The 20,042-nt window shown below is 37.8% G+C and overlaps 1 protein-coding gene across 4 annotated transcripts in view; it reads left to right on the top strand.

Annotated features, from left to right (window-relative positions):
* pdzrn3b (PDZ domain containing RING finger 3b) overlaps nucleotides 1-20,042 on the top strand; it is a 90,533-nt gene that overhangs the window by 20,073 nt on the left and 50,418 nt on the right. The window lies entirely within an intron of this gene.

Here is a 20,042-nt window from a genome sequence, read left to right as displayed (position 1 = left end):
AAACAATGGCGTAGTCTATATTACTTATAAATATTATATTATTATAAATACTATATTAATTATAAATGATTGTTTGTTGTTGTCTCATACTTTTAGATGCGCTGTTATTTGTAAATGCTACTGCTTCTGTTAGCTTTTAATATACGGTTTTATCCTGATGAAAAAAGCTTTAATACAGTATGGCAACCGCACGTGTGTCTATGTATAACGCTTCTCATTGCTATGTGAAAATAAGTGTATAATTGGAGCAGTTCATTGTTGGAGCTGCTGATGATCTGAATGAGAGCGAGAGATGCAGAGTGTGTGCAGAGCAGGAGGACGCGAGGAACAGGATTGAGAACCGCTGTTTTAGAACATTGATTTTGAAACTTTTGAATCCATTAGAATCATTAGAAGACAGAATCGCGATTCATATATGAATAGATTTTTACGTGCACCCCTAGTTTTCTCTTCCTCTTCTCAAAAGCAGCGCAGCATGGCCTCGCCTCCTTTGCTGCATGTTTCCAGGGGCAGGGTTAATCTGGGTTTGTGATGTCACGAACCTGGGAAGTAACTCGTTGTATTCCCTACGAGCCGTATTTGTAGGCATTAAACTGCTATAATTTTTTCAGCTTCGTAATTTTGCAGATATTGTTTATGCTTAAACAGCAACATTACACACTAACAACGTTAAAAAAGTGAAATCACAATCAACCACCCCTTTAAGTAGAAATTTTATATAAATGTGCATATTTTTATAAATTCATACTCAAAGGGTTCTTCAGGTTTGTTCTGCATTTGAGCATATCAAACTTGGACCATGGTTTGTTTAAAGCCACAGGTTGGTTTGCGAATTTTGTGGTGTTTCTGCGAGTTTCACTTATTCCACTGTGGCAAAGTCGCTCTCCAAAACATGTAATCCACCAGGTCATATATTTTCAGAGAATGGCTTAGGAGGACCACTGAAGTCCTTTAGAAATGTTTGGCAACCATAAGGAGGGTGAAACATGCTCTTGCAGCTCCTGGAAATGTTTTGCTTGTGGTTGGATGGGTTCATTTATCATGAAGTCAATTAGATAGAAGGCCACAGACTGGCTTGGTAAGTAGAAGAGACTGTAATTTAGGAATATGAGAGGCAGTTCTTTGTCAAATGCTTGCGTTTAAGTAAGGCTAGTCTAACTCTCTGGCCGCACAGTAGTATGTGGGTGCTGGCGGTGATGTGTGGTCGATGAATGAGATGACGTGATTCACGAGCTGTGGGGATCCAGACTCCTGACTCCAGTTTGGACCTAGTTCAGTCATATGCTGTGCATTGCGACCATAAAAGAGGCCAGTGCATATTTCATTTTGCTATACATTTTTGTTTTTGTGTCTTCTTGTGTCTTTGCATTCCAGCCTCTGATATGGCCAGAGAATTCACCGACTCGCTCGAAATGTCTTTCTTCCTCTCTCTTGCACTTTCTTTTTTCCTTTTTGGAAACTGTACTTTTGATTAATGTGGTATGATTCTGGAAGGAAATGTGCAACCTTGTGGTTCTCAGAGTGAAAAGAACAAAACAGAACAACCTAAATGCTACGTCTACAGAAACGGCTGCCAGAAACCTGAAGGACCTCTAAAGTGTTTTAATGAACATAGTTTTCGTTCCTGTGTTGATGTATTTCCTTTTGAAGCAAGAAGTTGGGTACCAACCCAAAATCCTATTTTAAATAGTCAGTAGCTTTTAGTAGACACATTATCCAATGAGATTTTTTGTAAACAAAAATCAGTCAGCGTGTTTATAAGATCTTAAGTGATTCATGAGAGTTTAATTTATTCCCTCATTAAAGTTAAGTACACTGTATTATACTGTCTTTTTTCCTGATTTCCATATACTTTTTAACAAAACCGTTTATAATGTCATGTTTCATCTCAGAGCTGTTTGGTCAATTATCCCAGAATAGAAAGATTCTAGATTTTCAAATGAGTAAATCTGCTAAAAGTTTGTCATGGAAGGTTGCAGAGGGGCAGAAAATTTCCAAAAGTTCCCTAAAATTCAAAGTTTTCTGATTGTGACTGTTTTAATTAATATATTAAGAACTTTAATAATGAATCATAATGTGAAAAGAATTTAAAAAATATATATATATATATATTATATCGGCCCATTATTATAACAAATGCTTAGGAGAATAAAATCATATATATGGCTGATGGACATGAACTAAAAACCAAAAACTTAAAACTGGGTTCTATGAGGTGCATCTGTTCACTGCAGAACGTGCATCCAGAACAATCCATTTGTCTAAATTATTTGACTTCATGGAAGACTTATTCCCAAAACACTAACCTCTACATCCTGACCTAGCACAGGGCTCAGCATGCAGCATCCCACAAGGATGAACATGTTACAGTGCAAATGCACATTACTTACGCTTACACATGCTCATTGAGTTGTTACATGATGAATTTCACATGTGGCTGCACTTTTGATGTGAACAGATTGCAGTACTCTGGATCAGACTGGGCATTTCTGTCATAACTGGACTTTTGTGGAAGGAAAGATTATTTGTCTTTTCACAGGTCAGCTTGTAGTGAGATGTTTGTGAATGCTTGTTTGTGTTCTCGCCACAGCTGTGTTCAGCCCATATGTGCTTGTCGGTGTTGGCACTGGGCAGTTGTGTAACTTCTGAGCAGGACTGCACGTGGATTAGCCGCATTTGACGGTTCTGTTTCTGTTGGTTCTGCTGTTGTTTTGGTGAAATTAGGTGGCACTTTGTGTTCCCTGGTGACTGTACATCTCTTCCTTATTCACTTACAGACTTCCATTTTATGGCTTTTCTTAAGGTGTTTACACTGCAAGAGAGCAGTGTGTCACAACACAACTAAATAAAACTACTTGATAAAACTATTGTCGCCTGCTCATCTTAACTAGTTCTTCCTCGTTTTTACTTGCTTAGGACATTTTCTTTGTTGCTTCCTTGTGAAAACATAATTGCTCACTTCCCTTGTTTTAAAATTTGAATTACCTTTATTAATGTAACATTATTACAGTGTAAAAAAAAAATAATAATAATTATATTTATATTTTGAAATTAATATAAAATTTTACGTTTTTAAGTGTTACTTTTTTATTTTTAATTAAATTTTTCATACTGCACTTTATAACTCTTTTCATGTCAATATTCACTAGTAGCATTGAACATGACTAATTAGTCTTTTATTTTTTTATTTATTAGGCCATGAATTTAAAATAAAAACATTAATAATAAAGATATTGATTGAAAATATAATGTTTGAGTACCATATTGGTTATCAGCTGATATAGGCCTAAGAGTTTTTTCATCCATTGTTTTCATTTTCCTTCTGTCTCTTAGTACATGTTGTTATACTGCGCAGCACAACCATTTATGCATAGTTGCAAGTTCTTATAAAAAAAATTTTATTTTTATTTTTACTCCATATTATTCATATTAGTACTCCATATTACGGTCTAGAGTTTAGCAGCAGCAGCTGGTCAGAAAACACATGACGCACTGAGTCAATTAAGTCCTTATAAGTGCTTCTTTTTATATCCCTCCCCATGATGCCTTCATTCCCCATTCATACCACAGACAAGCTAATAGACAGGGTTGATGAACACACAGGTCCCAAAGCTGCTGATCTCTGGGTACACACAAGAGTGGAAATAGAGGGGAGGTGAGTTAGGAACAAGCAAAGATGGAGCGAACAAACCCTTGGGATAAAAGTTCCAGTGAACCAGTTACAACATCCTGACATCGGGATCATTTGGAGGGAGTTAATTAATTAAACACACTTACAATACATCACATACATATACACACAAACACACTTACGCTTTCTCTCCATTGTGAAGTACCTTAGGCATAGACTTGTACCTAATGAGGCAGAATATTCCCCAATTTCAACAGTGAGATGAAACAAAGCTTCTTAAAGCCCTTGAACTGCTGCTGGTGATTAGCTCAGTACATTAAACTTAATCAGAAATGTGTCCTGTGCTTTCCCCATGGTGGCAGAAGGTGAAATCATGTGTAGTAGATTTATTTAAAGACATTATATCAGAGGAACATGCACTAGAAAATCAGAGGATGTGTATCAGCTTGTTTTATGGGATTTTAAACAAAGGACTGGATGATTCCCTTTCTCTGAATTTTATTCAATAACAAATAATCAAAATAATTATTCATAGAAAGTTACATTAAATTTGCATGTACTGTAGGCCAGCACAAATTAACGTAGAGCTTGTGGTTTGCACCATTTTCAAATTATTATTATTTTTTTTAATTGTTCAAAGGCCGTTCTTTTAAACTTTCCACTCATTAAAAAAAAAAACTTGAAAACTGTTTTGAACATTGATAATAACCAAATCTGCATATTAGAATGATTTCTGAAGGATCGTGTGACACTGAAGACTAGAGTAACAACGGAAGTGCATCAAAGAAATAAATGACATTTTAAAATATACTAAAATAGAAAACAGTTAAGTTAAATTGTAATAGTCTTTCTCAGAATTAGCGTTTTACTGCATTTTAATCAACAAACATTAAAAAAAATGTTACCACAGATGGATACGTCTAGTGTTGCAAGACCCTTTAATATCATATGCGCTCCATCTCTCTGAATGCTTGATAATGTCCTGTGTGTATGACAGTGTTGAGACACAGATGCAAACTGAAAGTCACCATGTACAGTTGCTGTCCTGATGCTAACCAGACCAAAAGTTACTGCCCAAAATGCCATTGTAACTAATCACAAAATTAAAAATGGATGTTTTAAATTAGAATTAAAGCCCCCTTTTTTCCTGATTGATACATATTTACCTTCCTACAGAATTGTGATTTAAACCTTTTGGTTTGGTAAGGATTGTGAAACTGATGGGAAAATCATTCAGGAATCCAAACTGAACACTGGAAAATTGACTGGAAATTCTTTCTCATAGTTGGGTAAACGATGAGTCAAACTGCCAACAGGGCAACTTTTCTTCAAAGTGGATGGAGGAGAACCACAAGAATAGAGGAGGAAAGAGAGAAAAGGAAAAGCAAAAAGCAAGTGTCATGGTTACTTTTCAAATCTTAGGCTTGAAGTCAAGAAAGAGGGGTGCAGGGTAAGACCAAAGTCATTCCACTTGATGGTGATCTTGGAGATGCTTCTGGTCATCTGTTTTCTTTGTAGCTAATAGGTATTCATGTACAACTCATGTATAAGTAAACCATTTGTTAGTATTTTATAATGCACTGTTTAAAATGAAAGGTGGGACTTCAGTTCCCAAAGTCGCAATACAAGTGTTATTTTTCCCATTTATTTTTATCATGTGTTTATGTTTTGGTTTTGTTGCGCAAAGCTGCCTGCTACATAAACAGTTTGAGCAAAAACTGAAAACCTTACAGTTGTCTTTTTGCATTAACCATCTCTCTCCCTCTGTCCTAGTTTCAACTGTTAATCATGTTCAAAATATGCCTTTGTCCTTCAGATTTGAGTGAAGCACAAGAATTCCCTCCAGTTGTTTCATTACTGTCAGATGTTTATCTCTAAAGACATCACCACATGCAAAAACCCACATCAAAATGTAGCACGTTGAACTTTATAATGGAACACAATGGGTGTGATTGAGTCACGGTGAGGGTTAAAGCTGCTCAGAGCTGGATAAATCATCATAATCACACCAGATGTCCCGCTCCAGCCTCTACTGAACTCCAGCCCAGCCCAGCATTCTCCTCAGCTGTTCCACTCAACTCGGCCAGACTCTCCATGCTTTGCTTATCTGCTCATATCGGATTCAGTTTTGAATCACTGCTCGCTTGAAGCCAAGCTCAGCTGCTATTCAGCTGGCTGTGTGGTCCACGGTTACCACATTGACACGCAGCACAATGAACCGCCAGTGACAAGGAAAGATGCCCAATTTGCTGCCAGCTAGTTGATCCAAGAGACAGAAGATGTAGTGTTTGTAGGATTGACTGTTTCTATTGGGATTTGCAGCATTTCTATTTAAGACAAGACATAGAATTGTAGTAAATTAACATAATTGGTTGAGTGTTACGTCTACTTGCCATTCAGCCATGCGGTGTAATGTGTGTTTGTGGTTTGCAGGGATGTTTTTTAGTTCATTAAACAGCTGTATTTTAGTGCACAAACTTAAAATTATGCCTTACTGAAATAACACGGAATAGTGAGTACTTTTCATTTTGTTGTGAACACGCCTCTTTTATATATAAATTTGGCTCGCTATAGTTTTTGCATTTTTCACAAATCTCGTTGCTATTTGCTTGGAGCAAGTAAGCATAGTTATGTTTTAAACAATGTTTATGTGTGATGTTATGTAGTGATCAGTAGCAGTAGTAATTCATGAAATGATTATCAAATTCATTTTTAACCATTTAAAAAGAATTCAGGTGTCTAGATAGATTTCTTGATTTGCATAACCCCTATAGTCAGTCTAACTTTAATATGTATGTGCAAATAAATGGCACTATCAGCAAGGTACAATTAATTCTTAGTGAATTCTGTGGTTTGGATTTAGAGATCACTAATTTATCTCTTACAAAGGAAAATGCCGTTTTGCTGGTTTTTCCCACTACTCTGGCACAGAAACAGCTGGCACAGTGCTAACATTTCCCCACACAGCTGTGCTTCTCATATACCAAGGGTTTGTTTTTGAGTTGTTGTAAGGTAAAGTCAATAGAGAGTTACTGCAAAAGGAGTTTGTCATTTGGTGCCTTGAGCACTGCGCACAGAAAGTTAGGAGGAATTAATGTAAATATGCATGTGTATTGTGTGTGTATAGATAATACTGTAGGCCTATATGTATATATGTGACCCTGGACCACAAAACCAGTCTTAAGTCGCTGGGGTATATTTTTAGCAATAGCCAAAAATACATTGCATGGGTCAAAATTATCCATTTTTATTTTATGCCAAAAATCATTAGGATATTAAGTAAAGATCATGTTTCATGAAGATATTTAGTGAATTTCCTACCGTAAATATATCAAAACTTAATTTTTGATCAGTAATATGCATAGCTAAGAACTTCATTTGGACAACTTTAAAGGTGATTTTCTCAGTATTTAGATTTTTTTTGCACCCTCAGATTCCAGATTTTCAAATAGTTGTATCTCGGCCAAATATTGTCCTATCTTAAAAACAAACCATACATCAATGGAAGGCTTATTTATTCAGCTTCCAGGTGTATTTTTGAAAATTGACACTTATGACTGGTTTTGTGGTCCAGGGTCACACATATTCAGTGAACTGCTATTTTTAGTAGTAGTACTCAGAAGTACTCTCCTTCAACACCCTAGCATTTTGCCGACAGCGATTTTGGTCACGATTTGGTCATCTGAGACAAATTTTGAAAATCCTAAAAGATTCCTATAATCCTAGGCTAAAATCTGTAGTCTTTGATCGCTGGTTTGACATGTTCACCGACAGCCGATTAATGGCTGTTGCAAGAGTTAACGCTAGAGAATTATTCTATCACCCATAAACTCCGGCACTCCCGTCCTCTGCTCACGGAATTCATCTGATATGTTGACTTTTCTATATAAACATTGGTTGCGCCGCTGTTTTCATGTGGGTGTGTAGAGCTGCATACACTATTATTCTTAAATACGCCAGTGTTGCCGCCGTTCATATACTTTTCATGACAGCCAACATTTCGGTCCCGCGTGCAATGCAGTTCGCAGTCACTGGACATGTATGGGTTGATAATGTAAAACTCCGGACAAGTTTTCTTGCGCGCACCCATTTTTAACTCGTCTTGATTGTCGTACAGTCTGACATTAATGACAACTGAGATCCATAGTGTGAAATGATCATCATGTTCATGCAGTCTGACAAGTACAATCCTAAAGGACTTTTAAAAAATCACACAGTGTGAGCCCGGCCTTAGTGTAAAAATCTAGCTGATAATTCTAATTAGTAATGAGCAGGAGTTTTTGGTCAAAGCAGATTGCTAAACAGCTTTTAGTCAGCTTATAGTCAGGCTACACAACAAATTTCCTTCAGTTTTTTTTTTTTTTTTTCTGTACAATTTCTCTGTCTGGTTTGAATTTTCTTTCCCTTGACTGAGTATGAGATTTGATTAATTTTTCCATTGTTGTTTTGGATTTATTATTGTTTGATGCCTTTGGTAGGATTAAAGGTTGCGAAATATGCTTACATAAATGGCTCAGACCAATGTGGAAAATTAGACCTCAGAAGTCCCTAACTGAACACTCCTCCACCTCTGTTGAAGATGATGGGCCCCTTAACACCACATCAGATGTCTTCAGCAGGTCAGACACATGACAGTTCAGACACATAGGCCCTTGTGCCAGCCATGTGTTGATTCACAGATAGCCTTTCTGTCCCACAGCTCAAAAAAGGGTCATACTTTGCATTCTTGCCCGGAGCCTCTGTTCTCTGAGGATGACCTTCACGCTATCTGTCTATCAGAAGAGGCCTGAGTGCCAGTGACGGACGGGAGGGAGGTTGGGGGATGAAGGGGTAACTCGCTGACCTATGATTCTTGCGCATATCTCAGCCATGAGCTTGTCACAGAGACTTAGAACAAGAGAAGAAAGGCTAAACGTTATTGATGTAAGGCAAAATCTTAGACTTTATGCATGGAGATGTCATTGAGTCTTGTCCCAATGGACTGGGCAGAGGTTCTCCAAGCCAAAGAGGAAGTGGTTTGAGGGGAAGGGAAAGCCTAGTGGGGCTGGGTCCACTTCAGAGCCAAGCCTGGCCCCAATGGGACGTAGCAAGTCCGTTTGATGTGCTGCCACAAACGCAGGTTCTCATGATCTTCGCTGCAAGCACACACTCATGCAAACAGCTGGATGAAAAATAAAGCAAACGGAAAGGTTTCGAGCCATCAAGCGTAAAGCTTCCACATAAGTGCTCAACATGTCAAGTCCGGTTTATTAAATCAGGCTCTTATCATCATGCAAATAAAACAAAAAAACTAGAGGGATTATGCATCACCGTACGGTTACTAAGCCGAGGGGCTTGCCTCCAAATGACTTAATGTGACGTTATCACATCTATACAGAAGGAGTGGGAACTGAGCTTTCATGTAGATTGTCTATCTCTCTTAGGAATCAAACCTCATTCACTTTCAAGAGGTTTGAGCCTAGAGCAGTGAAAACAACATGGGAATCAGACCTAGGAGGGGAAAACATTTTAGTCACTATTTCAGCTTCATGATTTTGCAGATATTCATCAGAAAATTATTCATCAGATCAGCTTCTTTCTAGAAGATCATTGGTGTTCAGATTCTTCAATTTATTAAAACTCCTCTACCTCCGTTATTCCCGCCAAAGCCTTAGGTGTTCCTGGAGGTCTTGTAAACCCTGATTTGCTAACATGCTGGAGCTAATTGATAGGGGCTTCTCTCCTTGTACACAATAACAGCTGAGGTCCAGAGATGTCATGCCTGCACTAATCAACATCAACTGCCTGCAAATTACCAACACATGCTGCCCACTTAGTGCTGGAGGTGGGACCAGGCAAGTGGCTGTAAGTCACACAAAAGGCTGTAAGACACCATAAAGTACTTGAACTGGAAAAGTGTGATTTCCGAGTTGGCTAGGCCCTAAACTAGGCCTATAAGTTTCCTTCATGTAGTTATTTGTGAGTTAACAAACATGGCCTTTTTAAAAAATATACTTGCCTAAAAGTGTCCGCTTCTCATTTTTATTTCAACTGTAGTCTAGTTTCCATCCACATTTTTAAAAGCATCGAAATGTGAATAAAATTTAAAAAAGCACATCAAAAAGTCAAGAGACTGAATGACTTGTTCAGATAATTATTTATTTTTAAATCTTTTTTATTTATATTTTACGTTTTCAGGCTTCTAGTGCTATCAAACGATTAATCGCGATTAATCCCATCCAAAAAAATAAATAAATTATGTAATATATGTGTGTACTGTTTATGTATATATGAATACACACACATACTGTATATATTTTGAAAATATTTACATGTATTTACATGTATATATTTAGATTTATATAATTTAGATTATATATAAATATATTTAATATACCAATATAAAAACAAATTTCTTAAATATATACATGCATGTGAGTGTATTTATATACATAGTAAATATACACAGTGCGCACGCATATATTATGTAAATAAAAACTTTTATTTTGGATGCGATTAATCGCAATTAATCGTTTGACAGCACTAATCAATACATTTTGAAACATTTAAAAATGTAATATTTAATATTATATCATTTGGTTTTTATTTAGCTCACTATTACTGTATTTGGCTCTGATCATGGACCAGATGAGAATAGTCCAGTCATCTTCAATACGTAATTCCTCCACATTTGGCCAAATGTTTGGGACCTTCAGCCTACATTAGTGGCCGCAAAGCTGTACACAGTTAGAAAAAATAACATCCATTTCTGTTTTCCCAATTAGCAACTTACTGTTACAGACATGATTTAGATTCATGCAAAAATTCACCCATTCCCCCCTCAGGTACCCATAAATCTTGCAGAACAGCCCAGCCATCAGTGTGAGGAAAAGAACATGAAGCATCGACTACTTCACACGCACAGATTACTGCCTTTAATTTCATTAGCAGAACAGCCTCCGCTCCGTCTGTTGCAGGCAGTCACAGCATGGACTGGAAACATAACATGTAAATTAAATATTCAGACTTTTTTTCTTATTTAACAATTTTTACTTTTCTGATTTACGTATCTGCTGAGTTGACATCTCATGTGGTCCGACTTCGCCAGGCTCGGTGGAAGGCCTGAATTATGACTGCAGTAGTTTACGTCCAGCTGGAGCTAAGACAGTTCTTTGCTTAGAGGCAGAGTCATTTTAATAGAAGAAGCAGATGATCTTATTTTTGGCTTTGCTGTAGGTACATTAACATCATTTATTCCAGGCTGGTTTTAAGCCTTTTCTGGTGGGTGGCCTCTATGTTTGAAGCTCAGTCATCTTGGACACTTAGAAACTGACCGGCCACTCCACCCAGCAACGTGATTTATATGAATTACATGCTAACCCGGGTCAGAGGATTCATTCCGTATTATCCATGAAATCATTTTTATGTTGTCATTCTTTTGTGTTATTGTTGCTGTTTCTTGAACTACATTAAGGGACACTTACATCAATTTGGTTGATTTTACAGCTGTAGGGGAAATCAGATTTATTTTGTTTCCTTTTCTTCCTGTTTTTTTTTTTTTCTGTTCATATTGCAGTCACTTTTGCTAGCACATCCACATTGGTTGTCCTAAGGTTCACCATATGTCACACTTCAGCAGTGCATTTTGAGCTATTGATAATATTTCTCATGACCCCACTATGCAAATCTGAAAACCAGACACGAGCCATTCAGAATTGGTTTGAGAATGCCTTTAAAATAAATAGAAATAGAAATTCATGAGGCTAATTAACAACTAGAAAGCAAAGTCTGTCTAAACTAACTTGACAAAAATTACCTGAAATTTTAATTGCAGTGTAATGAAAAAAGTCCTCAAAATTTGATTGTTCGTAGGCAGTGGATTCATTGATAGATAAATAGATAGATGGATGGATGGATGGGTGCGTGTTTGAAAGGATGTCTTTTTTTAGCTTAGATACTTTATCAGAGTAAATATATTAACTTTTGTAAACCAGGGAGGAAGAACTTTGGATCGGCCTTGTGAAAATCACCTTTTTTTTCTTTTTGGGTACAGGGACACTTGACAATGTATTTGAATAGGACAGGCCAAAAAAATATTTTCTTTTTTTTTTGCCTGTCTGAACAAGGCCTAACTATGTTGTCTGTCATGTTCTTGAGATGTTTGGGTAGAGATGACATTTGAACTGAGGTTACAAGGTCAGTGTTTAACAGACACTGACGTTTAGTTTCTTACTTTGCGTTTTCTCTTGTTGCTGTTGCATTTCAAACATTCAAACACCCCACTGTCCATTGTAAATGGATGACAGAGTTAATTTGTCACTTACTAGTGTTGACATGAATACTCAACTCCCAAGAGTAGTGTTTCTGAAATTTTAAAAACATCAATTATTATTATCATTTTTATTTCTATGAATTTTGATTGGCTAATTACATTCAACTGCTTTTTAGTCCAGACATTAATATCCTGTTCTCAACTAAAAGAGATTAACTGTGGTTTGATGAAAGGCTAGCTTGCTAGGACCAGTTCCCATGAGTATCAGTGTTCAAAATGAGCTTGATATTTGTTCGATCTAACCTGTGATCCATTGCACTAGATTTCTGAGTGCCGTCATGCACTTTGATTCTCCACCTGGCATGCACGCTATTTCATCCACATTAACATATCAAGGTTCTGAGATGTGTAATTTATCAGGCTTCAGGTCTTGTCATGGAAAACAAGCTACTTTACCTTCAAGTCTCCCAGTAGAAGTCACCAATGCTAGAAAGCCAATACGGTTGAAGAGGGCACACTGGCACGCCGTGTAATTTTATCTACATGCATGCCTTACTTTGTAGATTTATGCTGATAACCACCAATGATACGGTTCAGTCTTTTGGCATGACTGATGCTCATGAACATCTGAGAAGCCTGCTGACTGCTCATTAACAGATTTTATTATTAGCCGACCTCGGTTACTGGCATGTATTCGGTGGGTCCACGCTTTTGACATGTCTAACAAATCGCTATCCGTTGTTCTAGCGAATCCAATCGCTTTGACTTGGAACGCATCTGCACACATGCTTAACTACAGATGTTTTCAGAAAGTTTAGAAAAGCGCAGTCTTCTGGGAAGGGCTTAACGACGGTATAATGCGAAGAGCAGAGCGTCCACATATTGCGTCTGTCACTTTTCTGAACCCTGAGCTTCATTCTATGTGGTTAGCAGACCCTAGCTCAATGGCTTTTTGACTTGGGTTCTTGTGTTTGTTTACAACATGTGTTCTTCACCAACGGCAGGCTGCTGCAAACCCCCAGCCTGCTGCTTGTGACATGGGGTTTTAATTATGGCCAAGTCTGTGAATAGTTTTTTTTTTTTTTTTTTTAAATGTCCACATTCATGCTAGCCTTGAGCCTAGCAGACCCTAGCTCCTCACAGAGGCCCCGAACAGAGACGCTCTTGTGCGGCCCCTGAGTGAGCGCGTCAGCTCTCATGGGAAAAAATGTGAGAAATGTCTCAGACTCACAGTTAAGACTGTTTTCTGCAAAGGACATTGTTACACTGTCAGAAATGTGCAAAAATTTTACCTTGTCACTGGCGCAGGACCTTTGTACCTAAGGGAAGTGGTAAAGTTGGGTCTTTGAAAGGCAGTTCAATTGCAGTAATAAGTATTATCTTTTATTCCTGATGTTCAGCGACTGCATATCATTTCTTTAAAAGCTCAAAAGACAAGCCAAATGACAAAACCCATGTGGACCAAATGTGTTAGACATTCCGTCCACAGGCATTCTGTCCTTTGGCTGGTCTTTAGAGCTTTTCCACTGTTCAAAAAGCCAATATTGTCTGTAATATGCTGTGCGATGAGATATTTACAAGTGTCAACAGGATTCTTTCTGGGGACATTTGATCCGTTTCCTTTTGGACAGATGTCTTCTTCACCTCATCAATGTCACACTGATTTTAGGTCCTGTGTCGTGCTTTGGAATGGCGCTAATCGGAGGCAGGTTAGTTTTATAACTCTCTTTCCCTGTGGTCTGCAAAAGTGATCAGCATGATCCCTCCCCACCAAATCCGCAGTTCCAGAGCACACATAATTCACCATAATGGCCGCATTTTACCCAAATCCATTGTCCGAATAGGATATTTTGTTAACTGACTGCTTGGACAGACCTTGAAAAAGAGCAGGCAAGGACTGAATGGAAGAGATGGAGGGAGGAGTTTGGGGGGGGAAATGAGAAGGATCAGCACAGCTGTATTTGCAGCTGAACGTTGCGCCGCAGCAGTCTACGGACTTGATTGGCTACATCTGGCATCATTACGACCACATTTAGACCACGAAAAGCGGACATCCTTTTCAGATTGCTCCTTTAGCCAGTGTGTGAATCTAGCTCTCTTGTATCCATCAGAGCAGCTTGATAATTTCTGACCCTTCATTCTGTAGTCAACCGTGCTGGTTATGTGATCCAGATGGTGATAGTGGCCCTTTGCTAGCAATGCTAGATTTAACCAACGCGACCTTCTCTTGACATGTGGGACCTGGTTTTCATTGCCCTTCACCCCTGTAGGCAAGCGCAAGTGTGAAATGCGATACCTCCCAGACAAAGCTTTTTTGGCATGAACCCTAGACCTGGAAAGTCTGAGAAGATACAGAGACCGGTTGATGGACTGTGGTCCTGACCTGGAGAGAATGGGAATGAAGGAGATACATAGAGGCTTTTGAAAGAGGAAGAAGTGGAGGTGTTTTGGGAGAGTAGATTTTGGGAGTGCGCCATGGCTGTGGATCTGCACCCCTCCCCCCGGAGGAGCGGCGTTTCCTGCTGCAGCTCTCGGCTGAAATCAGATTCCCAACCTTGCTCGGGCCTTGTTTTTCTTGGCACGAGCCACGCACAGACACTCACAGAGAACTGCTGTCAGAGTCTTCATCCCTCGTTTTCTCTTTCTCCCTTTCCTCTTTTTCATCGCCATCTCCTCCTCACCCACCTCCGTTTTTCTCATTCGTTTGAAAGAAACAGCATCCCCAGTACTGTCTCACCAGGTTTTTTTTGGACGTAACTTGATCTGTCCTCACCCTGCACACATTTTAATAACATTTAAACATCTCCAGATGCAATTCGAAAATAAAGCGCCATGAACGTTTGCTGGAGGCTTTGCGGTTTCACGCTCTCGTTTTATTTTTTTACATCGACTGTTGAGCCATGTGAGATCTTTCCTTGTTCTCTGCTGGCAGTTATCTTGATGCGCTGCATTATTTCGATACAGGACCCAAAGGAAAACACAGTTCGCTAACAAATATTCACCATAACCTAAACACATTGTAATGTTTTCATTCTCCTAGTTTACCTACCTCCATTGTTAAGGTAATGTTGGATGTTACTTATGTAAGTGTCTTAAGGTTATACCAAGGCAGTATTGGACCGTTTAGCACCTGCTGGTAGCTGCTGTAACTACACCATCTGGTTATAAAAGTAACTTTCACCATAGACTGCTTTTCATAATTAGCTTTGTTTGGTTTTATAATATATTATATTATATTAATTATATATTTAACAATATTATACTAATAATATTATATTTATAATGTTTACGATTTACAGTTTTTGTACAATTTTAATTTATTTTTATATTAATATTATAGTTACACTATAAAACTGACTTTGCTTTACCAGCAACGTGTTTGTTTGTTTTTGTTTTTTTTGGGGGGGTTTTTTCTTTCGTTTTTTTACTTTTACATTTTCTGTCTCCTGCGGAAGCTTAAGAACTTGGAACTGTGAGCATTCTTATGCTGCCTTCAGCCAAACTGCATTGTCAAGACATAATTTTTCCATGGTTCCAGAGTGATTAGTCACATGGCCTTTTATGAATCAGATGATAGGTTCAAAGTCATGTGGTTCCCATGAACACAGATGGCAGATCTGTGATGCATCAGAGTAGGTCTTCGTCAACAACGTCCATTGAGATGAATGGAAATTATAGCTTTATCCTGAATTTGTGCCAGTATATTCGGCAAATATGAATAATTTTTGCCATTTTCATGCATTTATGCATTGCAGACTGCAGTTGGCATACCAATGGCTGCCTCTCAGCCTCTGGCTACAAAAAATGACCACCTTTGTGTTTGAAGGGCTACAAAAAGGGTCTCTGTCTCTAGTTCCCTGTCAATGGCTCTGACACTGAGGGTGTCTTATTTATACTAAAGACTAATGCACAGTCCAGTCCTGCGTGTGTGTGTTACTTTCTCAAGGGGAGGAGCTATTGAAACAGACTGAGCTCATCAGGACAGTTAAACAGTCCCACATTTTAAGAGAGAGAGACTTCTGGGCTACGTTTAGTGTGTGCTTGAATGCGGCTAACATGCTGCTGAGCTCCTAAAAAGACTTTTATCACATCACTGGATATCTCTTCTTCTCTTACCTACAGCAGAGCCTTAAATTAACTCCATATGATGTTTGACGACATTACCGAATCACAAAATTACACCAGTGTTTGGCTTTCCGTGTCATACGCATGAAAAGTTTCCCATTGTTTTCCAGCAGTTTGTTTTTAAATGGAGGGATGTTGTGGGGGGAAGTTTAATATTACATCACATCATCCATTTAACCACCCGACTGAGTGATTTATACTATTATGGCTGTTTATAAATAGACAACAAAACCTTGTTAAACTATTGGCAGACCACATTACCAATCCCAAAGAATAGTCAGAAAACTAAGACATTTTGGATGGACAGGAAACCAGAATCAGTCGCTGCATGCACAGCTGTCTGGTTTGGCTTTTACAGCGCTCATTTTAAAATCCCTAACACATACAGCGCAATTATTAACCACTGCACCAGTTGAAATTGTTGCTGTTTTGTTGTGCATGACTGCTATATGCGTAGGGTAGGGGGTCTCAAGGCTTTGTGGGGGGTTGTAGTGAGTTATATGAGTAGGTACGACAGTAACAAAACAAAATATGCACACACAGCAAGCAGAGTGCATGTCTCTACAGCCCTGGCCAAATTGAAAGCCTCTGTCCCTGCATTCAGTACCAATTAAATGCTCCCCTTTGTGGCCGGGCCGAAACAGCTGCAATGACTCCACTGAGTCTGTTAAGACCAGGCTAGAGCCAGGCCCCCTCTGTGCTCCAAAACACACACGCTCACACGCTGCGAGACCATGAGAGAGAGCAAACAGCAAAGGTTAGATAAGAGGCAAAAATCACATCCAAATGTTTACGCAAGAGGCAGCGTCGCTACTTCACTCACCTTTATCTCGTCTATATAATAACGTACAATTATAGAAGAGATAGCGGCGCACTGACAACAGGACGGTGCCGCAGGAAATGAGAAATGGCTAGTAAACAAACACTTTGGAGAGTGTGCTTTGATGTAAAACACGGACCTCATAAAGGCTGGGAGACGTCTATTGTTTAAAATGACTTGGATTTCTCATGTAAAAAGATGTTATCACTTGGTGGGCGTCTTGGCATGATTGTTTAATTTTAGTTGAAACTTTCTTTGCAATTTAAAGTGTTCATGTCTGGACATAATAACTGGATTTCTTCTCTTTTGCAGAGGCGATGTTTGAAGTATAATTTGTCCAGTAGCGTCTCATCCAGTAGAGATGATAATACTCCTTTCAAAAGTCTGAGATAGACTGATCCAGGCTAAATTTAAACCCGTGGACAGACATGGCGCGCCAGTGGTGCATGTCTCCATTCCGCTCTCAGCTTGCTATGTGACTCTGTACGTTTCTATAGGCTTATGGTACACTGCTCCGTGTAATATTACAGCAAGTTAAAGGTTCTTTTGGTGCATTTCAACACCGTTACGTAATATGCTTAGAATTTGGGAAAAGAGGCAAAGACTTTTCACATTTCCAGACCTTTGCAGATCGTAATTAAAGTAGTAGATACTAACAAATGAAGTAGGGAAAAAGTCTGAAAAGAGGGATGTTGACATTCAAATTTTTGAAAAATATGATATATTATATTATATTATATTATATTATATTATATTATATTATATTATATTATATTATATTATATTATATTATATTATATTATATTATATTATATTATTGCAATTAATATATTTTCTATACGGATATATGCTTTTGTAGTTAAAGTTTTTTGAGAGCAGTTTCTATAAAGTTATTTCAAAATATATTCATTTTTAAAAGGTATAATTTTAAATAAAATAATTTAAATAAAGTAAGTATTCCATTCTCTGTACTCTATATACTAATTAAATAATATTTGCATAATATTGTATTTAAAGTGAAAATGATTTAATATATTTAGTCGATATCCATCTAGCTAAATTTTAGTTTTAAAAATTTGAATTGGCTGGAAATTGCTTTTTATGAGTACATAGTTACATGTGTTTAAGTACAATTTTGCATGTTTTTGTCCATAGGTGATCTATGCTCTCATGTGAGGAATAGTGTTCAAATGCAGCCAAAGAGTTCAGTCATAGTATTACTAGAGAACATAAACTGCACATCAGCTTTTCTGTCTGTCTTTGCCTCCGTCTCTATCTCTCTCTGTTTCTATCTCTTCATTACGAGACCCCTAATCTGTCTTTGAAGATGACGGCAGGGATTAAAACAGAACCCTGTGGTTATAACATCAGTCACTGGTGTGTGTGTGTGTGTGTAGATGGGGGTGAGTGGGACAGAAATCCAGACAGACAGTAGCTTTTACAAGTGAGCTTGTTGCAATGTCACATATATTGTGCACTATTTGTTCTCTGGTTTTAAGTTTTTAGTAATACACCTAGAAATAAAAGTGTTATTTTATCCATATTAAAATACTTTTATCGTACCCTGTCACTAACTATCCTATGTCTTCCATTGTTTGTGTGCTTAGAAGAAAAAAATCAGTTCCTTTTGGTGCAGCAATTGCACACTTCACTTTTACGAAAGTCCTACACATTCTCTTTCTACATTATTTGACTATGGACAAAATATATTTTACTAACAGAGAAAACAACAGTTTAAGAGAGTACTGATAACCTTAATGTCTGTTAAACAAAAAGCTCAATAGTAATCTGCAGTCACCGCATTGACCCAAATGCAGAGTGTTACGGTGCCTTTATCGTCCTCGTAGAGTTAGCTGTTAATGTGACATCTGCTGACATGCTCCATTACATGTGCAGTCACCTGCCTCAGTGTGAGTGTGTGCACTGGAATGCTAATAGTAGATCTGCAAATTAATATGAGATTCTAAATTGTCTGTTGTTAAACAGTGTTGATTGCCAGAGCAAAGTTTTGTGGCTCAAAAAAAACTGAGCATTCCACTGTCTCCTGAGTTTTAAAAGAGCAACATCAAAGTATCATATTTTCCTCAGATGTTTCTTCTGCAATTCTTCTGCAATTCTTCAGGAGAAATAAAAATACACACAGTTAAGACCTTTGTTGACATGCAGTATAGAGCTAGAAATTAAATGTAGACACCATAGATTAGATTATTAGGTATGTTATGTATTAAATATATAAATTGGAATCTGAGCACAGTTTAAGATCTCCTTTGAAACTGTAAAGGGTCTTTTACTCAGAAGAAAAGTCTGAGTAACAGGGCACTTGATTAAAGCCTCTATTTGCTCTCTGTCGTTTTATTACTGTGTAAGAGAAATAGTTGAGACATTAAAGAGATCTCTTGAAAATCTGTTGCATGGCAGGTATACGTTATATTTTACTGTGAGAGCAAGTAAGAATTTCAGTGTAAGATTTACAGTTGACAAATAGAAAACCTCTGTGTATGCGCATGCCTTTCAGTGTAGTTTCCCCGGCCAACTCTGGAAAGGCCAGTGTCCTTCATTAAACACAGCCAGTCATCCCCAAATAAGGCAAACACTGTGCCCTTCATACTCTTCCAGCCCCCTGCTGTACTGCCAACAAGCGTGCATTTAACACCAGCATAAAACCAGACCCTCCAAATACTGCAGCACACTAATGCTTTACAGTCAAACTTCATCAAGAGAAAAGTGCTATTGTTAGTGGCATTTGCCAAGGCAAGATTTGCTATTATTATTGCTAATATCTTAGAGAAACTTATATCCCAAAGTAGGTATGCTGTTGCTTTTTTTTTTTTTGTTGTTGTTTTTTTTAAACGATGATTTTTGCTTAGCAAATTTGAGCACTGAGACGAAACAAAAGAGAAAAACACACATACCAAAAAAATTAAAATCACTCAAGTCACGTAAATGAATGAATAAAAGAATAAATTGAGACTACAAGATGCTTTCAACTCCATTTATTGATTGTCATCATCAGATTGAAACAATCCTGGTGTTGACAAAAGAATCATATTTTGCCCATGTATTAAATGCAGTTTCCATTTATTTTTTTTATTTTTTCTGGTGTTGCTAATAATAGTACTAAAAATTGGGGAAATCGTGGAAAAAGTCCAGTTTCTTTAAAAATTGTGTGATGGGAGTTGACATATCATTACATAAATTATGTGCAGTTATTCTTA

Source organism: Onychostoma macrolepis, chromosome 06 (genome assembly GCF_012432095.1).
Source record: "Onychostoma macrolepis isolate SWU-2019 chromosome 06, ASM1243209v1, whole genome shotgun sequence".
Taxonomy (NCBI): Eukaryota; Metazoa; Chordata; class Actinopteri; order Cypriniformes; family Cyprinidae; genus Onychostoma; species Onychostoma macrolepis.
The sequence above is the reverse complement of the archived record's forward strand: the minus strand, read 5'-3'. Positions and strand labels throughout refer to the sequence as shown.